We start from the raw sequence: 23877 nt of genomic DNA, 5'->3' as shown, positions 1-23877 counted from the left end.
CTTGCTGGTGTGCATTCATTCTCAGTGTCGGCATTACGGGGATCTGCTCATTGGGGTATGAGATGATGTCATGCTTTTATGAGGTCATGAAAGATGTGTCACGCAATGGGACACTGGTGGCATTTAAATAATTGATATTTTTCTCAGCACTGCTTTATGCTGGGATTCAACACTTCATGGTTTTCTAAAGAAACTTTTGCAAAAGCAAAGACAATGCGTTTGAGGCATTATGTAGAAAAAATATATTCTCTAGTTTCTTCACTTAATCATATAAGATGACTTATTTTTATACACAGAATAACATGAACATAAAAACATTTGAAGGGCAAGACGTCATGCTGACAAGAGTTGCAACAGTTCTTGAAGGTTTATAAGAGTGATGAAAGTAATGGATTCCTATTCCATTGACAAACCCGTTAGCATTTACCGTATTGCACATCTGCATGTTTGTGGTTAGCACCACATGCCTGTGCACTGTTTGGTATTCAGCACTGTACTCTGCCTAATCGCAGGCTGTGTGATTTCTATCTGAATACAGGATGAAAGACAGAGGAGAGGTGTCAGAGAAGATGGAATATGCCAATGTACAGTTGATGTATGACAGTTTCAGAAATGCTAAAAATGCAGGAAATACAACGCTGCCCAGCGGACCAATCAAAGACTTTGACACGCTGTTCATGGCATAGTTACATTTTGTTGGTGCATGTTGGGCACTGGCTAAGGCCCCTATGTTAGGACCAAGCAGCAACCTGTGGTCTAGAAATATGAGGCAATGAGAAAGTGCAATAATCTGCAGTTTGTGGAGTGTCTGCTTGAGGCTGGCTCTGGAGGTACAAGGAACCACAGGCACAATAAGCCAAAAAATGCTATTTTCACAGCAGGAATAAACATGTTACAGCCTGGTACTGAAAATGTCTTTCTTCTGGGTAGCTAAATTCTCCAGTGCCACACTTTGTACAGGGGTGATTTTTTTTCTAAATGAGAAACTAGGGTTTATTTAAAGAAACAATGGAAATGAAAACACTCATCAGATAGAAAACTATATTTTTTACAAAAAAAAAGAAAATATTTTGATACCATGGTGTTAATTTAGAAAATGACTTCACTACTTTTTGGTCAACGTTAACCTAGCCAATGTAGCCAAAGTGTGCCAAAACAACTGACACAGTATGGGACCTTCTAGGACCAAGCTGCTAGTGTTGTGCTGTCAGCTCAGTGTTTGAGTTTTCCTCCATGATCTTTCTGTTCTGAGACCTTCCAAGTCCCATCGAATCCAACTCCATTCCAATAGCAATCACATTATCTTCATGTACTGATCGAGCTATGCTCAGTTCGATTTTGTGCTGACCAGGCTTATAGTCAGATTTCTTAAGTTACATGTAAACCTACTGAGTGTAGTGGGCCGGATGGGGCAGTGTCAAGTAGCTTTTTCTTCTTTCTGGCAGTCTTCCTGCCAGTTGTTTAATACCACAACCAGTGGTATATTTTAATGGGAATGGTGTATTAGTAGAGAGAGAATTACAAGGGCAAAAAAACTGAAATAGAAGCCCTGGCAGTTTTACATTGGTTAGAAGCTCTTAACCAGAGCAAATGTGGCTCAGCTATTTGAAAAGAAGTCTTCTCAGGTGTCTGGCGTCAGGCATTTGGTAAGAAATGCCAAATATGACTGCTGAACATTTCATGTTGGGAAGTACAGTTGTTCCACCAGTTTAACTTTTGTTTTTGTGGAATACCTGAAGGGGCCCCCTAGTGACAACATCAGATTCCCAGCCCTCAGGTAATTTGAGATTGAGACTCCTGACTTAGAGAGTCCACACAGGGACCTAAATTAAAGTCAACTGCATAACGCTCTGCATGTGGAATTTCAGCCATAAAGCAACTATTGGACATAATCTCTGGGTAGCTTTGCATGCCTGATAAACTTTATTAAACAGCAGTAAAACACAAACTACAAATTAAAACAGCTTCAGTTTGATTTTAAAATATTTGATTTCATAATCTACATAACCATCAACCGAGGGACTGCGTTGTGCCAACTTGCCTGATTGTTAAAACAACATTAGCAGTAACATATTAAATGAAAGGGCACTGCTGAGCAAGCAACATTCCTTATTCGATTACTCCATTAATTGCTGGCATAATCGAAACATTACGATGATTACTACAATAATCTATAACTGCAGTTTAATGCAGGAGTATAGAAACTTTAAGACAAATTCTGAAGTGGTTTCTTAAAAGCCTGTATTGTCTAAATTTCTGTTAATTTTTTTTTTTTAACATTTTCTGTCATTCTTTTTTTAAGCTTTAGGGTGTAACGGCTAGTAAGATGACTTGCTGTTTTGCAGATGCAGTCAGTCATTAAACTGTTGCATCATAAATGGATGGAAGTTGGAATCTCAGAGATGTGTTTGGATTGTCTGCCTTTTTGTGTAATTGGACACATAATATTTGTGAGCTGGAGTCACACTGACGATGTGGCATGTTGATGGTATGTGGCTTGGAAGTATTTGAACTAATAAGAACCATAACTAGAAGGGTAATAGACTTTGTGGCATAGAAAAATCAATGACTAACTCAGCTTTTTAAAACAGCTCATTGATATCCAGAAGAAAACAGGCTGAACTTCAGTGATGTGTGACTGTTAAAGTTGCTGTGTTTAGAAGTACACTTCTGGCCTTGAAATCCTGTTGTAATAGCATCATTATGGATTCATCAGAGACATCAGTAGCAGTTTATTCAGGCATCATCCTGCTGCATCATCAGCCTTATCAAAGTTCAACATCTTCTCTTCCCTCCTCCCCCTCCTCCTTCCATCTCCCCCTCCTTTTGTAATACTTATCTCCTCATTCTTCTGTCTTTCTTTTACACCTCCTCTTCTTTTCTTCCCCATTTCCCTCTTCCGCTCATCTACCCTTCCTGTACCACCTCTTCTTCTTCCACTACTCCTCTTTCTCGCCTCAGTTTGCTGCAGTGCATCACTAGCAGGGACATTAACATCTCATCTCCATTAGCCAGCAACGACCTGCTCGCTCGCTCTGCTTTTAACCACCTTCTGTTTTCTTCTCTCTTCCCTTCTTCACCTGCACCAAAACTGCCACCCTCCCCTTAGTTACCATAACATTTTCAGTCTTCTTTATGCATTCCCTTTATTGCAACGTACATTTTTTTTACCCACCTGCCATTCCCTCCTGTCTTTTTATAGTGCTCATTCTTTTCCTGATGCATGTAATCATCATCATTAAAAGGACCACCTCCTCTCTTCCTCCTCCTCCTCCTCCTCTCTCCTCTCTCTTTCTCTCCTCTCTGGTGAGCTGTGCTGTACTGTTTCAAGGGAGTGGATGCCCTTGGTGTGACCGTGAGAGGGAAAGATGGGCTAAAGCTCTGCAGTGGCAAGCTAGTGAGTGTGTGCGTGTGCATGTGTGCGCGTGTGTTTGTATAATAAGAGCTGAAGAGTGAAAGAAGCACAGCCTGTGCATGCGAGCATCAGTTATTTGAATAATGTAACTCAACCAGGCAGCTCTGGTGAACATGTAGCCCAGGTTGCTCATCCTCTTTAGCTCAGAACTCCCAAATTAGCTCTGTCTCTCCTCTCTCCTCCATCACTCTTCATCACATGCATCCTGGTCACCTAATCTGACTTCTTTCTTCTCTCTTGCAGGGAGTTTAAAGCTAATCCTGCTTTACAAGCAGCATTAAATTATTATTTTTTCTATCTACTAGCATGTTGCCCACAAACAAAGCTTCACTCTATTGAGCCAGGTCTCCCAAAATAATTTATTTTAAGGTCAGCCTAACGTTTTAAAAAGGCTGAATGTAAAAGTCAGAGAATAATGCAAAGGATAAATGAGGATCTGAAAAAGAAACAGAAGTTAAAAATTGTAATGGAAACAAGTATCCTGGGCTACAGTATTTTTTTTCACATTTTTTCTGGAGTGAGTATTGAGGTCTGATTTTGTGGACTTGTGTTTCTATCAAAATTATGTGTCGTAATTTTTAGATTTCTAAAAAATTCATAAATTCTAATTTAAAAAAAAGTTAATTGGAAATCATCTCATATTAAAAAGACATTTTCCCACAGTTTTTATTATTGCCTGGTTTTAATACAGTGTTTCTTCCTTTAGTGCCTCTAAAAGCTGTTTGCTAACCATGCAAAATGACAGAAAAGAAAACTAGCTACATTCAATAAAATGACAGTTGCTGGAAATGCGGGTGTTGTTCTGTAAAATTATAGACTGTTTACAGCTGTTGAGAAGAATAAAATATTGAATTATTTTCCCCCAATACTGTTCAACCCTAGTGTGTGTGTGCTGACGTGAAAAACTGTCAAAAGATTGGCCTGAAATGCCTATCTCTTTAAGAAATTGCTAATGACAGGACAATACATTTTGTCACTTAAAAGATTGGATCTCTCTCGTCTGCTTACTTCTCTGAAGGTGTCATTCAAGATTTTTCTCATTCTCTGACTCTTTTTCTCCCTCTCCTTAACCATCTTCACTCCCCTTATGTGCCTCCTTGTATGTTTTTGTGTGTTTCAGTGCCCCCTCCTCCAAAACTGTGTCATGATCTTGTGAATATGACGAGCAATGAAAAGAATGATATTTTCAAATATGAAAGGGTATCATCAGGATTTTGGTAATACTATTTATTGATTGCAGGGCTGTCATCTGATGCTTATGCTTACTGATACAGTAATCAATACTAAGACACATAGTCCCAATAAAATGAGATGTCAGCTACAATTACCCATACCCATTACCTATAATATCACCCACCAGTAGCCGGAATACCTGCTTTTGATACCATTCCTTGATTGTTTTCCTCTGAGTTTGAGTATGCTAATTCATTCATCTTAGCATGTTACTGTTAAAGCTCAAGTGTTGAATCCTCATGCTTAACATAGTAGCCCCACAATAAAGAGAGCATTCACCTGAGTTAGGACCAAGGGAAACATCAGGTTTAGAGAAATGAAGCCCAAAGCTAGAAGTTGCTGTTCATCAAGGACCTGCTTGAGGCTGGCTGCAGAAAGACCGGAAACCACATTCATACCAAGCCAAAACAACTGACTTTTAAGCATTAAAAAGCCTGTTTACAGCCTGGTTTAACTTAAGGCTTGGGTATGAAATGGTAATTTTACTATCAGCACACACTGTATGGCCATATTTTGTACAATCTATAGTTAGATGAACTGTTGATCATCAATTTATCAACAAATATCAATATTTCTGTACAGTTTAGGATAATGAACTGTGACAGGAAATGTGAGTCACTTTGTGTTCTTAGGAAGTCACAAACAACACAGGTTTAAAATGTTTTGTTTGTGAGTGCTTACACTAAGTCTCCAGCAACAAGCACAGGATGTAGGCTAAGAACTACTTGGTGTGTGTGCATGTGTTTGTGCACGTGCATGCGTGTGTGCGTGTGTGTTTATATGTCATGTGATTGTGTGTGTGTGTGTGTGTGTGTGTGTGTGTGTGTGTGTGTGTGTGTGTGTGTGTGTGTGTGTGTGTAGCCTATGTGAGCTAGCATTTTTCTCAGTGCCAGGCAGATCAGTTGCATAGCAACAAGAACTTTTTGAGCTTTTTGAGGGCAGGAAATCTTTCACCAGTGGAATGTGTCAGGCACAAGAACAGTAAAAATGGAAAGAGAGTGAGAGATGTGTAGTGAACATGCTCAAAATGCCAGTTTCAGAGTTTCAAAACTTACATGACCTTATGGATTGTCAGTAAAAGAAAATATATGTTCATGATGGTCTATACCCTAAACATTTGTGACATCCTCCTCAAGAACCTCAAAACTCCAGAAGATGTTGTGACATCTTTGCAATCAATTTGTAAAAACTTTTCCCGTCTCCTAAATGCAAAAGGGCACAGAAGTAGGGGTTGTGTTGTTGAGAAATATAATTTGGAAGAAGAAACACTTGGACAGAAGCTTTGAGAAAGCAGGGAGATGTCAGTTGAAGTGCACTGCACTAGAGGCACTGAAAAATAAAGTATTGAAATGTTAATTAAAATGCATAAAACAGTGGGGTAGACTAAACTGTGTATGCAAACTAAAAAAGCAGTCTGGGAAGTGCTTTCAATGAAAAATGAATCTTCTTTTAATTGAAACCTAGAGGCTTAAGTAAAGTCAATTTTATTTTGATTATAGAACAAATTTATTTTTATATGCACAGTCAAGCATTCAAAGCAATGCAATCCAGTGCTTTTCTTTTAAGACGTGAAGGTGTTAGATCGTACCCTTTTAAGCTGCATTGAAGTGATGTTCTGTGCTGTAAAGCTGCAGAAGTGACTGCAGTAAGAAGTGCTATTAATGATTCTGTGAAGTGGCTATGCTGCATGGCTTGTGTGTAAAGACTGTGTCTGCCTGTTTGAATGGTGCCAGAGGTCACAGCAGAATGCAGTTTATTAGGTAGCCTCTCTGTTTGAGATTACCCCATCCCTTCTGAAGTATCAGCTCTTTTATTGTCACCATTTTGCTGTTTATGGGTGAAATTGACTAGCTGTAAGAGACGACATCCCCAATGACACTGCAGTGCTTTTTTTCCCACACACTGTTTTGTGACAGTGCTCAGGGCCTTTAGCAGGATGTGAAAGAAAAACTTTATTTGCACATTGAGTCTAAGTCAAAACTGACTCATCACCAGAGGCTTAAAGAAACAGTGTTTAGGTCTTACAAACAGCAGGTTGTTTCTTTTTCCACTTCACAGATTTGACCTGAACTGTGTTATTACTGAATTCAAACCTAAATGAGCAGACAAGGACCACAATGGCCTTCCAGACAGTACTGTTGATAGCCAAATGCTTCTCAGTATAAAGCAAAGTCACTTTGTGTGGAATCAGGCTTAGTCATCAAAGATTCATCTCACTTGTCTTGTAAAATAAGAATGACGCGTTATCTCTGTCGTTGATGACTAGGGACGCACCAATCCATCTTTTTGAGTCTCGATACCAATAAAGATACCTTGGCTTTGGTATTGGCCAATACCAATACTGATCCAACCTGATATCAGTGTTAATTTATCATTCCTTTTGCGACATATGAGGGTGAGACTGAGAATTCTGTTTCAGAAAATTGAAGAATGAAATAAAACGTATTTAATCTGATTGTATTATTGCTTTATGGCATTATAAATGTCTAAATGTGTGGTAAGTAAATCTCCAACAGTAACGGAAAATGCAGTCTAACTGTAAACCTCAGCAGGGGATAATTGACGAATGAAACTTCCATATATTGCAAGTGGAGATGGGTACCGAATTAGGTACTTTTATAGTCACCGACCAAATTCTGTCAAAAGTACCAGGGATCGATTCACGTAAAATCAAAAGGTACCATGTTTAGGTACCTTAATGTATCCTTGTGACTGGGAGGGAGTGGAAGTGATTTTCCATTACGAACATGAACACAGCATTGCAAGGTTATATATTGAAGAATGAATATATTAGATTAAAAAAAACATTTAGTTATTTAAAAAATTGATATGTTTTGCCACACAAACACCAAAAAAAGTACAGAAAATTGGTACCGTTGAGTACCAGTACCGACTGCCAGGTACTGGGCATTGGTACCGCATCATTTCAAATGTAGCAAGATGCTTCCAGAGTTGTTTGTAAAACAAGTGTGGAATATCTCCAAAATGCTGAGCAGCTGTAGTTATCTTCCTTTATTGCTAGTTAGGATCTGCCTTGCAAAAAAGTAAAGACCTACTAGAGCTGATGATTTAATACACGCACATGGTTGTTGTAAACACAACTGAGCATAACTGAGTTGAATAGATCTTTCCTATGGAGTGGCCCTTAATGAAATCTGGTTTTGAGCCTGTATCAGACTGGTACCAGAATTGGATTGGTCTATCTTTAGAAAGGTAGACCAAGTCCAGTCCATTGCTGAAATGCAGAGATGCATCTGGCAGTTGGATGCTTGGGCCTCATGCATAGCAGGTATCACCAGCTCTGAAAACAATCCTTATTGTTGAAGATTGTACTTGATCTGATTTTATAACTACTTTCTTGACTTTTGGACTTCTCTCTTTTTGGTCTGTTTTTCTGCTATTAATGAACAAATTCTTCGCACATCTCAGATGACCTTAAATGAAGGCTCTTGCCTGTGTTTAATGACAATTCAGCTCAGGATCACACCTAGTCCTTTGCACACCTGGCTGCAGCAGGTGTGAGTGTCATTTTGTCTCAGATTCCATCTGTAGCGAGGTATTAAATTTATAAGTCCTAACATTTGCTGAGTGCTGGGTGAGGGATGCTACCACATTGTCAGCAGGTCTCTTTATTTGTCAGTGGCTCAGTGCCGCACAGCACCCTAAATACATATAGAATAGAGCTGTCTCCTCTCTGCCCTGCTGCTGCTGCGCCAGGGCTTTTGTTCAAAGTCATGAGTCACAAAATTGGATGCAAAATGAAACACTTGTCATGGATATACGTAATAACAATTACGTCTATTTTGAGAAAATGTGTCTGGGGATATTGGCTTTTTGTTGGAAGGAACTTTAAATAAGCAAAAAGGGAGACTGAGAGGAGATTGAATCCTTTCATTCAGTGCATTTATTGTTTTTGTCATTTTGAAGATTTTTTGGGGTCAAAGTGATGTGTTAAACAGCTTTTAGACACACATCTTTCAAGAAAAGCTGTAGTTATTCAACCAGTGTGTAGGTGTTGCGTCATTTTGCTGATTCAGCAGTAGCACCTAGTTGACCCCACATTAAAAGTGGGGGAGGAACAATGGATTGACTTGTCTGCCCATAAATCTGTCAGACACAAAGCTGGCATGCCGGTAATCAAATTTTAAGACACCTCAAGGGAGTAATGTACGTCAAAGTAGGCATTTGCTGAATTACACCCCTTACTTACCGTAAGGGTTAAGCATTTTTTGGTTTGTGTTCTTTTGAATTTGTTAGACGCTGCTAATCAGATCTAAATGCAGTGTCTGGCTGGGGACCAAAGATTAAAATTATTTGCAAAATTATTTTACCAGTTTAAAAAAAGGAAAGTATGCTTTTATTTTGTTCTTTTGCCTCTTAAAACGACATTTAATGGATGAGAAAATAAATTAAATAACCATTGTAGAATCAAATCCATACAAGTAGAGTACTTACATAGTATGTCCAGGGTTATCTCAAGCTTTCCATGTCACAACACTTAAATGCTTAAGACAAACTAACAGCTTGTGAGGTCCGTCTTTACTGTTAGGGCTGCGTATTTGACTGTTTCCCCCTGATTGTTTCCAGGTGAGCCTTTTTACTGATTAGTAATGAGGCTCACCTGGTCCTCAGCCTTTCAGAGCTCACTGCTGCTTCTTTCATTCTATGTTGTTACTGCTGCCTCTTGGGGTATTCGTTAGGGGGTGGAAAAAAAATTGGAACATAGCATCATGGTTTTTTGTTTAACGATTTTGAATCAGGGTTTTTGTTCAAAAATCTTTTTTTTTTCTTTTCAAATTTAAGTCCTTTAAGTCCTCAAAACAGTGAGGAATACATGGACATGTAGGAGTTCATGAACATACCGAAAGGGCACCGTATGATGTGTTAGCCACAGGTACTACAAGAGATGAACCTACGTAATCCGCTGTATTCGTTAGCACATGAGTGGAGCAGAGATACACATGAGCTGTAACCTATAATCTGTAAGAGTCAACTGTAAGCACTGAAGTCAGGTATCAGCTGTGTTGGACCTGTCTTCTCCATACACTCAGATTATCTGTCCCTACCTTCTTTCTCATTCAAGGTCAGAGACAATCTGTAAAGGAGTGTTGGCTCTCTGTCAGCACTCTTCTCCTCTCTTCTCTTATTTCCCTCCTCATCTACCTCTTCCTCCTTCTCACACTCTCCACTGTCCTTTCCTGTGGTGGAGAGAGCTGGCAATCGTTCAGTTTAACAACTTGGCTCTGTTTAATTGGCTGTTAAAAAAAATAACATGGTCCTTGAAAAGTTCCCCCTCACTTTAAAGCAACTAATCTTGGATGAAGTTTGAAGTGTGAAATTGCATTAGTGTTTGTTCCTGGATAGTAAGCACAATGAGCTCTAACGCTAATTGTATTGGACGGTGGGGTTGATGTGATTCCAAAGTGTTGTTCTTTGCCTTTACAAAACATACTTGTTAAAACCTCTTTGCCCTGGACTCAGTCTAGCATGAGGACACCCTGGAGAGGACTTAGAAAAGAGATCCCTCATTTAAGCTAACATGAACCACTCCGGTGATATTCAAATAAGAGTAACTAACCATGCTTCTGGCATGCTATTCAGAATGCCTCGACTCATCAATAAGGCATGTTCACACAAAACTACTGTCTACCATCACCCATTTTCGTTACAGACACAGTAAAATCATCTTTTTTACATCTGACAAATTCAAAAATCAATCATCGCTGCCTGTGTATTCCAATGGAGAGTTAAACAAAGACATTTAATGCCTATTTTTTTTTATTTGTATCAAATACATTAAAAAATACACTTGCTTCTGTTTTGCACCTATGGTACAGAGGGTTGTTGTTAGATGGAAGGTTGGTGGTTTGATTCCAGCTTCACTGTTGCTTGCAGAACTGTCCTTAGGCACAACACCAAGCCCCAAAATGCTCCCATGCTACCAGTCAGTGAGACTTGAAAACATGCTAATTAGCTGATCTAAACTATTAATATCCTTTTTAACCATGCCTGTCAGCACCAAACCTGTCATCATTTGTCTAGATGCGTGCAACTTTTCAGAAAGGGTCTATCCAAAGGATCTATCTTTTGAGCACCAGAACCTTCTGAAGAGATTTGTCGAACCATGTTTTTGTGGTGTTTCAGTTTGCCTTGGAGGAACATCCTATACCTGTATTGCTAGTTAATGTAATTCTGTAAGAAAATTTATATAAACCTGGCCCAAAAAGTAAGGCAATTTGTGTTTTGCAGAATTTTTGGGTCAATTTTACTTTTGTTTCTTCAGACTTCAGTCATTTAATCCACCAAACAACATCGTGCAGAGTCAATGAGGCAAGGCACTGTCAGAGAAGATTTGACAATTTTTTTATGAGCACAACCCACATATTCAGCTCCGCTGCCCTCACCAAATACTTTTTATGATAAGTTAAGTGTGGTGAGGTCTTTCAATTTGAGGTGAATTTTAAAAACTACTGATTCTCAAATTCTTAAGAATAAGTTCAGTCCAACATCTGTATAATGATAGCAACAATATAAAACTGAGCTGAAGGTAAAGATTTGGGACCGATTGTTTGCCTTTGACTGACTTAAAATATGATACCAACAACACATAAGTCTTCACGTGTTTAAACCTTGTAAACAGCAGATAAGCATTCACCCAAGGGGGTTAACTTTAAACCTCATATTTAGGGTACCTTTTTCTCATAAACTTGTGTCTTTTGGCAGTCACTTTGTTTGTCTTTCCAGTGGTTAACTTTCCTAATATTTGCAAAGCACATTCGTCCTTTCCTTACCTCCAGCTATACTGTTAGCTCTTTGTAGCAATATCTGTCATCACTAACCGGACAGAGCTGTGACTTATACTACAGGAGGGAGGTATCATTTGCCTTTAGGTGTCTTGATTGCAGTTTGTTTTTCCAAGAGAAGCAGCATGGTGGAATTTCCAATAGTCCCAAAGTCGTGGTTACCTTTACTGAGCAAACAAAGCAGTTTACAGGAAAATTATGTAATAACTGATTTGCAAATGCACCTTGAAAATGCACTGAAAAGCACGTTTTCCAGTCTTCTCAGGAATTCTATTATATTCAACTGAGGATGAACTCTTTCACTCCCACTCGGCTGTATCTATTCATATGCATGTTCCAGTCTTTTTATAAACTATCTGGAGTTGTCCAGCTAACAGGCGTACAAGACTGATTAATCCTCCGCTAGAGTTTAATCCTTGTACCTCACCTCAACCAGACATTAATTTCCCCTGGAAATGAGGGAATAAGGACTGAATATATGGCTATTTAGGAGGTAGTGCTTGTAGGTAGTGTACGTGTCAAGAGGGAAAGGAGATAAATGAAAAAGAGGAAAAAAAAATAGGGAGTCTGCAGTAGATTAATGGCTTTGGACACCCAGCTTTTCTCTTCTGTACCTCGCTGAATCCTTCACAAGGCGAACTGATTCCAGAGTCAGCCAGCTTTGTGAGATTATCAGAACAACAATGTGTTAATATTAAGGAATTAGCTCAGCTCCTGGGGGTCATTCAGGAACATAGGCACACAAAAACAACAGTGATGGGTTTTCTGGAAAGAATTTGAAATAGACTTTGATCTTCTATGTACTGTACAGCAATTAAGGCAATTAAGGAGAAAATTTTGGTTGCGTATCTTCTTCTTTTTAGACAAAAGGCATTGTAAATACAGATCTGTTCTAAATAATCTCACCTCCGGCATGCAGGAGTTAACTAAGGGATCTTTGTACACAGTCAATCCTGGCTCGAAGAAGAGAAAAAGTAAAAGCTCCATTTGAGATAGTTGTCTTAACAGAAGGCCTTGGTCCTCCACTTACACACACAGTCACTCCTCACCAGACTCTTAACAACCTTCTCAAACCTCTGCGTTTGCTCTTGTTGTTAGGTGTTAAGTATGGGCCATGTGGTCACTCATTAATATTTCAGCTCTACCACAAGTGCTAGGCCACCAGCCTCTCTTTTCTCACTGCCATTCAGCCTGTGCCCATTTTGTTCAGACTCAACAAGGGACATACTGGTGAGATAATGTGAGCTGTCCTCATTGAATCCAGTGTAGAGAGGATTAGATAATAATAGCGTTTATATAGCTAGCCTGCTGATGGTTGAGCTCCAGCTCTCAGTGATACATCACAGTTCTGCGTAAGCTGCCTCTTTATATTTGAATAGATAGGCCAGAGATCTGGTTTTAAGAATTTTAACAGAACTTCTTAGTGAATTTCTCTGATTCGATACTGATGGTGAAATGATTTGATGTAATCGAATAGTGGATTTTTGGGGCTGATGATGATACAAATAAGTGATACTCTATATTTGGAACTTACAGTTAAAGTGATACTCCGGGATGGAACAAGTTGGGTTCTATCACAAGGTTTAGGGCAGAAATTACCCCTACAGCATTGTTTTTGTGCAGCAGAAGCCCAGGGCGCATGCACCAAAGACCCCCTCCCTGCTCCTCTGCCAGTTTCCTATGCATTCAGACGAGGCCATACTTTACTTGACCAAAAACACAAATAAACCGACTCCCACCGAAAAAATCTGATATCGGTCTGCATTCACGCTTTATTTAGAGAATTTTCACGGCTGGCTATGAGACACTCGCTGCTTAGTGTATCAGTCCGCGTGCGCGGCGTGCCAGATATAAACAAACGCAGGTAGTCTGCCAGGACAAAGAGACACGATGAGAACTAGAGCCTTATTTAGCGGCGTTTTGTGTAAAAGTAACGCGCTGAAAATTCTCCAAATAAAGCGTGAATGCAGACCGATATCAGATTTTTTTGGTGGGAGTCCATTTATTTGTGTTTTTGGTCAAGTAAAAATTGGCCCCATCTGAATGCAGAGGAAACTGGCAGAGGAGCAGGGAGGGTGTGTTTGGTGCGAGCGCCCTGGTCTTCTGCTGTACAAAAACACTGCTGTAGGGGTAATTTCTGCCCTAAACCTTGTGATAGGACCCAACTTGTTCCATCCCAGAGTATCACTTTAAGAGTAAAAACTGTATTTTCAATTTCAAATTTTGATCTAACCAGAATGTGAAATACTTAGTTAATCCCCAGGGGGGAAATTTGGTGTTACCAGTTTTTTCTGCGATCTTGGCTTCTCTGTTTTGTTTCATGTTGGAGCAGGTTTGCTTTGTTCTCATACTGTATGTCCAAATGACTCCTGATTCAGGACAACTTCTTCTAACTATTTGTGGGAAATCAACCCCCCAAAAAACTAAAACTGTGAATATAATTCTGTGTTTTTAACAGTTTAAAAATAAGGCCTGAGACCTGAGAAAATAAGTGAAACAATGTGTCACATTTGATTATTTTCTGTTTTGAACTTTAGCTAGATAGGGGATCAAAAAAGACTTTGTTTCTGAGATACTCCATTGTGAGAAAAAGTTTTCATTCATCTTTCTGACAGAAGTCCTTTACTTGACACCAAGTCTCTCAGCAGACAAAGATGGGGTGAGTTGTTTCTCTTTAATGTGCTGCCCACACCATCTGTCATTGTGTAATGTCTTCTTCTCCTCTACCTACCCTTGCCTCTTGGTTTGGTATGTAGGAAATTTAGCTGAAAAAAAGTGGCTCAAGTTCACCCCAACAACCGGACGTCTCCCTGTCTGCTTCCTCCTTTAGTGGGTGACTCTATATAGACATATATGTGTTTTTACCTGACCTTCAGGCTTTTGTGTATGTGTGTAAATATCTTCATAAGTCTCATGGCTTACAGTTGTCCTTGGGGTGTTGGATAAAACTCTCAATTATCATTGAACAAGGACTTAGCAAAGAGAAAAGGGACATAGTAGTTTATTGTTGGGTTTAACAGAGGGATGACTCGGCCCATGTTGTTGTAGGTCATCTGCCTGCATTTCCAATTGTTTGAGACAGTGTGATTAACAGTTTTTTTTCTTAGTCTTTTTCATTTTGTGGTAAATCTGAGTCTTTCACTTTTTTTTAAATGCAACTGTACTGTCATTTACAATTGTATTACTACATTGGATCTTATGTGCATTAAAACCCTCGTGCTGCAGTTATACTATCGTGCCTTGTTAAAAATTTAGACTGTTAATCAAATAAAGAGAAAGGTTATGTTTACTCTGCTTGATGAGGTCACATAACGGACACATCCTTAAGGTGCAGGCAGTGAGTATTGTTTAACAGATGTTGACTAAACCAAGAGTAAATAATAGTTCAGAAAGTTTGCTTGTTGCCACATTTAAAACCACTGGGCTTCATGAATACAAATAATTACATTGCCATGTTGCTTTGCATCCTGCAAAAAGTTGTCTTGAATAAGAAAAAAGTAGTTTTGAATAGAACCTCTGCTCTTCATTCATTTGCTTCTAAAACAAATGCATACCTAGGGAAAGAGTTGTCCCAGTTTGACAATAGGTTGTAGTGCTTATGGGAAACTGTATCTTTATCCCCCCAAATAGAATAGAATAGAATAGAATAGAATAGAATAGAAAATACTTTATTTATCCCCGAGGGGAAATTCAGGAGTCACCGCAGCATTTAAGAAAACAAAAGTAAGAAAGAGTATAGAAAGTGCAAAAAAGTCCATAAGAAATTAGATGACGATATCCCGTCCACCACTCGTCCACCACTCTCCAGCCCAGCCAGTCTCCACCTCCACAGGGTCCAGGACTGAGCCTCCCCAGAAGTCTGTTCAGTCTCTGTCTCCTGGATCCTGTCTGCTCACAGCAGGCGAAGCTCCTCCAATGTGGCGCCGGCGTCCGATGTCAGCTCCGTCAGCCACGTCCGTGAACAGCACGATGCCGCTGGGTTAGCACAGCTAGCTGGTCCATTCCCCGGAGCTAGATCCCACGTTCCCAACAACGATGGATGGAAGGACAGGTCCACGTCGTCACCTCCCAGCTCACATCCGAGAACCAGCACGTCGTCCTCACCTCCTCCTCCTCAGCTCGAGGGAAATCATCAAGCCCTACACTAGTTAGCATTGACATGCTACAGGCTGCTAACAGCTAATTTCACATGTAAACAATGCAGCCATGGTTACATGTAGGATCTCCAGACAAACACAGGAGAAAAATAGTAAAAAATATCGCCAAAGCCACAAAAAGTTTGGTGTCCGTGACCGACAATGAACCATACAAAGTGATGATCCACTCCAAATACAAAGATGACGAAAAAGAGACAAAAAAATTACAAGAAACGGACAAAGACGAGATAGCTGCTGCAACAGGCAGCTACTTGGGCAGCGCCTAGCAACAAGATAATACAACAGATTCTGGCCACAGGTGTCACTGCACTCAGCACCAAACGCACGGTCCCCACAGCGCACAGAAGAACCTGATTCTGGTTGGCCACTGAAACACTTCATAGCAGCAGTCTGTTATTTTTGAAAGACCACTTTGAGGAACAGATCATTGGTTTGGATCTGTCTGATCACAAACTGCAGCATACTTACCAATGTTGTTTTAACTCACAGTATGTTTGTCTACTGTGGAAAAATTAAGAGAATGGTAAAGCCAATGCAGGATGAGTCAAAATAAAACCATAACAAAAGCAACAACAGCAGTGGGCCAAAACATCAAGACTTGAAAATTTGAAGGTGGCCTGTTAGAGCAGGATATGTAACAACCACCCAAAACTTGACAATATAATAGAATAGAATGTGCTATAATATTCCCTGAAGGAAAATTCAGTAATTTCAACTACATTACATTCAAATAACCTTAAACGTAAATTAAAAAATGATGTAATAAAACCGGTAATGTAATAACTGACACAAAATGTAACAAGATCCCAAGCCCTAAACAATAGTTTTTGGCCCAAAATGTAACAACTTGTTAACTTGTTATTACACTTCTGGTTTTATTGCATGGTTTTATTGGGCTCAGCATTTTTGGAACATTATAGACCCGTTATAGCATCTTATGTTTTATTACATTTTGCTTCTTTTTTTTTTTTTAATTACATTCCCTGAATTTCCCCATTGATATCAATAAAGTTCATTCTATTCTATTCTATTCTATTCTATTCTATTCTATTCTATTCTATTCTATTCTATTCTATTTTGGGTCGTTGTTACAAATCAAGCTCTAACATGGCCCATTAAAGAAAATGCTGTGGTCAGAGCAGGAAAAGATGTTTATGGCCTGATATATTGAAAAGTGACCGCTACCTACTGCTGAGTTTAATAATTTTGTTCCCTGTAATTTCATCAACAATTTCAGGAAATGGCAATTTTTTATCAAGTGATAAAATAATTTTTTGAATCTTTTTTTTTTGTGTAAAATTGTTGATCTACAACAAAGAATAACCTGCAGTAGGTTTTCCTTCTCTTGTGTAGCTGAGTCTTGTTTTGCATATTTCAGTTTCAGATTCATTTTCCATCTGGAGGCACTGTATGGTTTTTGTCAAGATGAGTAAAACCTGAAGCTTTCAAAGTCTATAGAAATGATCCTCTTCTATAAAATTGCAGCTTGCGTGTGACAGGGTTTCAGACTTGAAGCACAGGTTGATAGAGAAGGCTCTGTGCTTTCACTCTTCATAACCGTCTGAGATCATTGCTACAAGGAAGAACAGCAAAGCAATGTGTGAGTAATATATCAGATAAGACGGAGCGTGCATGAGGTTGACCTCTCCTAGAGAAAGGTTAGGGACCTTTGGGAGTCATCTCATTACCGGCATGCTCGTGTGCCTGCACACACCCAGTCATGGTGCATGGTCTGCTTTTACTACAGCACTCAGGAGATGGTTGGAAGCTGCTGCAATTAATAAGGCTAATGGTTATTGGCTGGTGGCTAGTGACCAGTGTATGAGACGTTGGACTTACCCAGGTAAACATGGGCTTTATGAGTTAACAGATCCCTTGTTGGAGGAAATAGAGCTTTTATGGGAGGGTCATTTATAGAGAAAAGGACAAAGAGGATGAGGAGACTTAAACTGATGTGTCTAATAAGCTTCTTGAATGACTTCTCATTTAATTAAGGTGGATGGTGTAAATTTCCTCTTGAGCTCAATACATGCCTGTGTGTTTGTAGCACAAAGGCCTCCCTGCAGCGGCTCTTTAAAATTGGCATACCTGCAGGATTTGGGTGGGGAAAGCTGACTTTCATGTTAATGCAATGAGTGCTCTGGTGTATTTCCATGTAAACGAGGTGCAGGAGTTTTCCTTTGAACATGTCTGTTCAGAATGGAACCTGTACATAATGACAGTAAACACACTTGTAAAGTTAAAAAGGAAATCAAAACTGGATGGTGTCATGCTACGTCATGGTGTGGGTGGAGAGATGCATGGTGGTTTTTACGTGGGTGATCTTGGCAGTGCAGGGCAGGTACCTCCACCTCTGGCTCCCTGTGAAGCTATTGTCCTCTCTTGCTCTTTCTCGCCAGGTTTTGGTGCACTGCAGCCCTGAATTCTCCAAGACGTGCTGCATTGATATTCAGGGCCTGTGTCTGATCCCCATCACTGCTCTTTCTTTCTCTCTCCCTCTTTCCCTCTCTTTCTGCACTGTTCCCTCCTTCCAGAACTCTTTCCTTTCCCCTGTCCAATGAAAATGACCCAACAGTTGTTCAAAAATACTTATAAACAGCCCTTAACAATTTCTTCACTGAGCAACATGTTAGTGTGAATAAATATTTTAGTTTCTAGAAAGTTAGCCAGGCAACACCACTTGCCTTCATCTGCATTGCTGCAGATGCTGTGGCATCTCTCGCTTAGTGTTGCTTGAGTCAACGGGTTGCCTTTATAAATTAACTCTTTTTTTTTCCAGAGTCCTGAGTAGTATTACAGACAATAGAGTTATCAACTTGAGAGACCCCCAATATAGCCCATAAAACCAGTAGTTGAAAGGGATGGATTGTGACTTTAGAATACTTTAAAAATTGTTAATTAATAAAAATTAAACAGTTTATGGGAATTCCTATCTACTCTTAAAAGTGTATTTTTTCACGTGTTTTTACCTACCCTGTGTTGTAATGTAACTGTTAATGGTAGGTAGGGGTGGGAGAAAAAAAGAAAAAATTGATATATCAGGATTTTTTGTTTGACAATATCAAAATTTGTATTCTTTGGCAATTTTATTTTATTCTTTTAATTCAAATTGTTCTTTTCAGTCTTTGTTTATAAACTAGATAGGAAAAAAGTTACCACTTTTTTCCAGCAGAGGGTGAAATGTTTCTCTTTGACCCCCGTGATGTGCACTTTATGGGAAAATATGGCTCCTGGTATAGTCTGTTGACATCATCATCATTAAATTTTTCACATGGTCTGGTGCAAACTAAATATAGCAAAATCGTAAACTATTGAAGAATTGCAAATTAAATCGAATCGGCACCCCATAAGTTGGAAGACAATCCTGAGAATAGCTTACTGTCTCAGCCATAATGGTAGGGATGGGCAGTGAATTAGGTACTATTATAGGTACCAAGGTAAAATCAGAAGGTACCATGTACAGTGTACAGGTACCTAAATGCATCTTTGTGACTGTCAGCGAGTATAAGAGTAGGCAGTTTTCCATGCTGGGGATGAACACAACATTGCAAGTTTTTATATATATATATATATATATATATATATATATATATATATATATATATATATATATATATATATATATATATATATATATATATATATATAAATAAATTTGTAATACACACAAGTATAAGTACCAAAGATTGGTACCATTGAGTACTGATACCAATTGCCAGGTACCAGACATTGGTACTGTATCGTTTGGAACGTAAAAGGTACCAGTCTAAAGTTAATGGTAGTCATAGGGCATCTGAAAGCTGTTCAATTTTTGCCATTGAATAACAAAAAACTTCCAAAACAACTTAAGAACATTCAAAATAACATGAGAAAGCATCAGCACCTGAAAAAGAGGTTGAGTGGGTAGGGAACTTGCTTTCCCTAGTTTTTAAAAGAGTAACATTTTGACTTGGCTCCATGAAAATCCCCTGAAAAAATGTGGATTGCTTCTTCAAAGAAACCCTCTAGAGAAAAAGTTCTTGTCTGACGCAGATACAGCAAAATGACTTTCTACTCACTGTCTTTGTTTGCTCTGTTAGTGCATTTCCCAACATCTGACTGTGATTCAGTTGTTAACATGTTGTAACTTTAGATTGCAGTTGCCTTCCTTAATTTTATTGACCATCCACCATCTGCCTTAATCTTGTGAATTCTACACTGAATGTTGTTGCAATGGTGTCGCCACATGTTCATCACTCACTGGAAAAGTTTCCTCACAATGGCACTTCTAATTGGGATGTTTGTTGCAGCTGAGGCTCTCTCAGCAAGCTGACAAGCTTGATCGCTTGACATGAACCATGTCTGTGTTCAGACAGCAGCCACACTGGAGCTGTGCTGAACATTGTGCTGAACACTACATTTTCTGACTCCACTCTTTGTCGGCTGAGGATACTTTCCTTCTCAAGTGGAACAATTGTGCGGCAGTTGTGCTACTGTATGGCACATAAAAAAACTCTGTGGTTTTTTGACAGAACATGCTGTGTAATGTATCCGCTGTCCCAGCACAGTTTAGGTCTGTGTAACGTGTTCATCCAAGAGGGTATAATCTCCATGTACGAGAACTATAATAGTGCCACTGCCATCCAAGATCTGATACATAATGTATCTGTGACACACAAGGGGAGAGATATGGAAAATAAAACAGAGAAAGACAGAAAGAGGGGGAGGGAGAAAGAGAGACGTAGCATTTTGACATAGCGAGTGTCTCCCCCTCTGTCTTTCTCTCTCTCTACATGGTGTGACAGGATGAGATGTTGAATACTGATGTGATGGCAACATGACACAAAGCTGTTATCTGCTCCTGACTGTCAAGGCTGGCTTTCTGGATAGCCAGATGACTGGCTGAGAGAGAACAGGTGTGTCGACACACGTGCACGGGCGCAGCGTTTCGTCCTGCAGCCATTACGCTCGCTGGGGGGAGCAGTGTGCACAATTGCGGGTGCAGCTTGGGTATCCCCATCTGCAGCAGTCTAGAGTGAACCTGACAAAGATCCATGTCCTTGAAAGCTACCCTTCCTTCCTTCTCTTCCCTTTTCTCCCGTTTATTATTCGTACTGCTTCTTTAACTTAATCTATTTTACTATCATTTCTTCCCTTATCATGCTCTAGTTTCCCCCTCTGCCTGGTTTAAACCCCTTTCAGTGTCTGTCAATCTTTTTTCCTTATTACCTTTCCTGCCCAGTCATCCCCCTCCTTTTATTTTCCCTGTCAGTCCTCCAGTCCTTTTTAAAATGTGCATGTCTATAGTGCTCTGCTCTGGGGGCAGAATGTCACACAGAAGAATAACAAATGCAGAAAAAAATCACTTTCCTCCTCTCTTTTCTTTCTCACTGCTGCCAACCTATATCCATCACCATCCTCATCAATCAATACTTCAATTTTATCCATCCATCCATCCATCCATCCATCCATCCATCCATCCATCCATCCATCCATCCATCCATCCATCTATCCATCTCTATCCCTCCATCCAGCCAGGGAAAATCTTTGTCAGCCTCCCTGCTATGCAGCACTGTTCACACACACACACACACACACACACACACACACACACACACACACACACACACACACACACACACACACACACACACACACACACACACACACACACACGCCCACCCCTGCTGCCTGCCGACATGGTACAGGCTGTGCATTGAGACAGCCCCAGCTGAGGCACTAGCAGTGAGTGTGCAGCTTAGCTAGTGTCCACACACACACTCTCACACCTACACTCACTCACACACACGCACACACACGCACACACACATACTGCACACAGCCTTGGTGGTTAGTCCGCTGCTGCATGTGCCGCGGCAGTATCATTTTTAGGTGGGAGGACTTTCACGTCACAGTGATGGTGGTGATAACCCTGCTGCCATGTAAGTATACATTGCTCTTGTGTAAAATGTGGATGAATGGATATATTTTATTTGTATTTGCAGCCTTTTTTTCCTGTAGTTATTTAGATTTTGACAGTGTGCATCATCATGCCGGTGTGAAAAGATTTCTGTGTGTGTTGCTTCCTTAATGCATGTAGGTTTGAGGGGTACGTACAATATTAAACATTCTGCAGCTTGTATGTGCAAGCGACTCATCAAGAAGGTGGTGATATGTTAGTAAAAGAGAGGTAGAACATGAAGATGATCTGGTATTTGAATGCATTAAATCCTACCTCTATCTCTATCTGCATGAGTTACCATTATACATCAGCATATTAGCAGGTTTTTGAGTATTCAATGTAACTTGCCCTGTGAATTCTTTTGAAGAAGACATGTCATTACACACCTCTCCACTCAGTCAAGCCATCTGTTGGTAGCCTGCAGTCTCTCTTCTCTGTCACACTTACTGACTGCTTCTGTCATAGCAGCAGGCTTCAGTGCCGTAATGTGTGTTTGCCGGCTAGCTGTCTTCACTGCATTAGCTAACGGACTACTTTGCATGGTGACTGGGTTAATGAGGAACATCATCACCTCTCCTGCTTTGATCTGTCGGCTGTCTGCTTCTCTTGAAGGCTGGCTGTCCGGTCGGCTCTGTGGTTGGAAACATTCGATACATTGATTTTGTAGTTTCACCGACTCACTAGTTAGACAAACCTCCGATACTTGACAAATAGGGTTGCTGACTTGTTGCCTGTTGATGGCTGGTTAGTTTGTGCACCAAAAGAAAAAAGTCTCCAGCGAGACACCAGTAAGGGTTTAATGCATAGTTTCAGTCAGTCATACTGTTCGACGGGTTGTCATAGGAAATTGATTTTGCCGCTGTTGGGCTGGGAATACTGTGTGACCTCAAGCATCAGCTCCACTGCACCAAAGCAGCTTGACGGCTATTAGTGTTTGTCCTCCCTTGGTCCTTTACTTTATTACTCCATCACTCACTGTTTTTCTTTAAATCTTGTTTTATAGCACTGTGCTGTTAATGGGTGCACAGATACACTCGCTTGCTGAATATGAATAAGTCTGGAAAATGTATGAAATAGAAAAAAGTGTTGAAACTTAAACAGCACGTCTCATGGAACATTTCATGCCTTTTAACAGGTTTTCAAATATTTAATCCAAACAGTTAAAAATGTGACCACATGATGCTTTCACAGCAAGCCAGCTTTGTACCTTTTTAACCCTGAGGTAGCCCTCAACATGTAAAGTTTCAGGTTCGATCTAGTCATTAGAATGATTTTCACCTGCAGTTCAAAAGTGCTATGTAAGCAGCCATAATAAAGTCGATCCCAATGCTTGTGGAATGTGTGGCTAATTATTTGATGTAACAATCATGACGGAAAACAGATGAGAAAACAAACAGAGGTGTTAACATTGGAAAAATCATACCTTCCTGTGCTCCGTCACATCTCCTGTAGTCAAGGAAGAATCTGTGAGCGTCGCAGTGTATTCAATTTTGCTGTGTCATCATCACCTCTGTGTAGCATAGCGACAAGCACAGTGCTAGAGCAGACCCTTACCATCTATTTTCTGCTTAAATAGATTTTAAAATTCTAAAGAGTCGAGGACAGTGTTAAGTTTTTTTCTGCTGAGAAAGATGAATTACAGGATAGCATTTATGGTGCTTTGTTACATTATACATACCATTTGTATTTCTTAAACCTGAGAAAACAAGAGAGAAAGAAAATGAGAGATGTGGAGATACAGTGGAGAAAAGTACAGGTAGCAACTGTGAGAACCTCATGCTTTTTGAGGTGAATTCAGGTTAAATTCTCAGCCTACCACAGTTGCATCACATTTGGTTGGCATTCCTTCCAAGAAACAAAATGTCAAAGGGAGGACAAATTTGAAGCTTTTCAGAAAAGTTTGAGATTTGGGGTTAAGTCAATATCAACAACCTTTAATGTACTTTTACCAGAGTGTAAATTTTGCTGTCAACATTTCTGTCCTGATTTTGCTCTCAACTTTTTTTGTCCTAATTTTTGAATCAAATATTATGCAGATGACACACTTTTAATACCTTTTTGTTCATCCATAACGAGCTGTGTCCTAAATGCCTGTACCAGATGCAAAGAGAGATGTTACAATACTGATTGTATTTTACCCAGAAGATCAATCAATCAATTAATCAATCAATCAATCTTTATTTGTATAGCGCCAGATCATAACAAACGTTATCTCAAGACACTTTACAAAAACATTTACAGGTCTAGACCCGTAAATGTTAATAAAATTTTATTAGCAGAAACCCAACATCAAGACAAGAAAAGGAGTTTTATCTTATTTTAATCCAC

At 39.7% G+C, this 23877-nt stretch overlaps 1 protein-coding gene across 10 annotated transcripts in view; it reads left to right on the top strand.

Moving 5' to 3' along the window:
* The window catches only part of atp2b2 (ATPase plasma membrane Ca2+ transporting 2), a 141477-nt gene that overhangs the window by 25364 nt on the left and 92236 nt on the right, over nucleotides 1–23877 (top strand). For 5 of the 10 annotated variants that reach the window (XM_074678935.1, XM_074678927.1, XM_074678912.1 and 2 more), the window contains exon 1: nucleotides 21345–21529. The exons of 1 other annotated variant lie outside the window; for it this stretch is intronic. The gene's annotated coding sequence lies outside the window, so the exon portion shown is untranslated. Of the gene's footprint in view, nucleotides 1–21341; nucleotides 21530–23877 lie in introns of those variants that run through there. 4 more of the 10 variants (XM_074678902.1, XM_074678885.1, XM_074678918.1 and 1 more) reach the window with 3 other exon arrangements.

Source organism: Halichoeres trimaculatus, unplaced genomic scaffold (genome assembly GCF_033239565.1).
Source record: "Halichoeres trimaculatus isolate MK-OKI-2021-1 unplaced genomic scaffold, fHalTri1.1 fHalTri1_scaffold_1, whole genome shotgun sequence".
Classification (NCBI taxonomy): Eukaryota; Metazoa; Chordata; class Actinopteri; order Labriformes; family Labridae; genus Halichoeres; species Halichoeres trimaculatus.
This window is presented reverse-complemented; position numbering and strand designations above follow the sequence as displayed.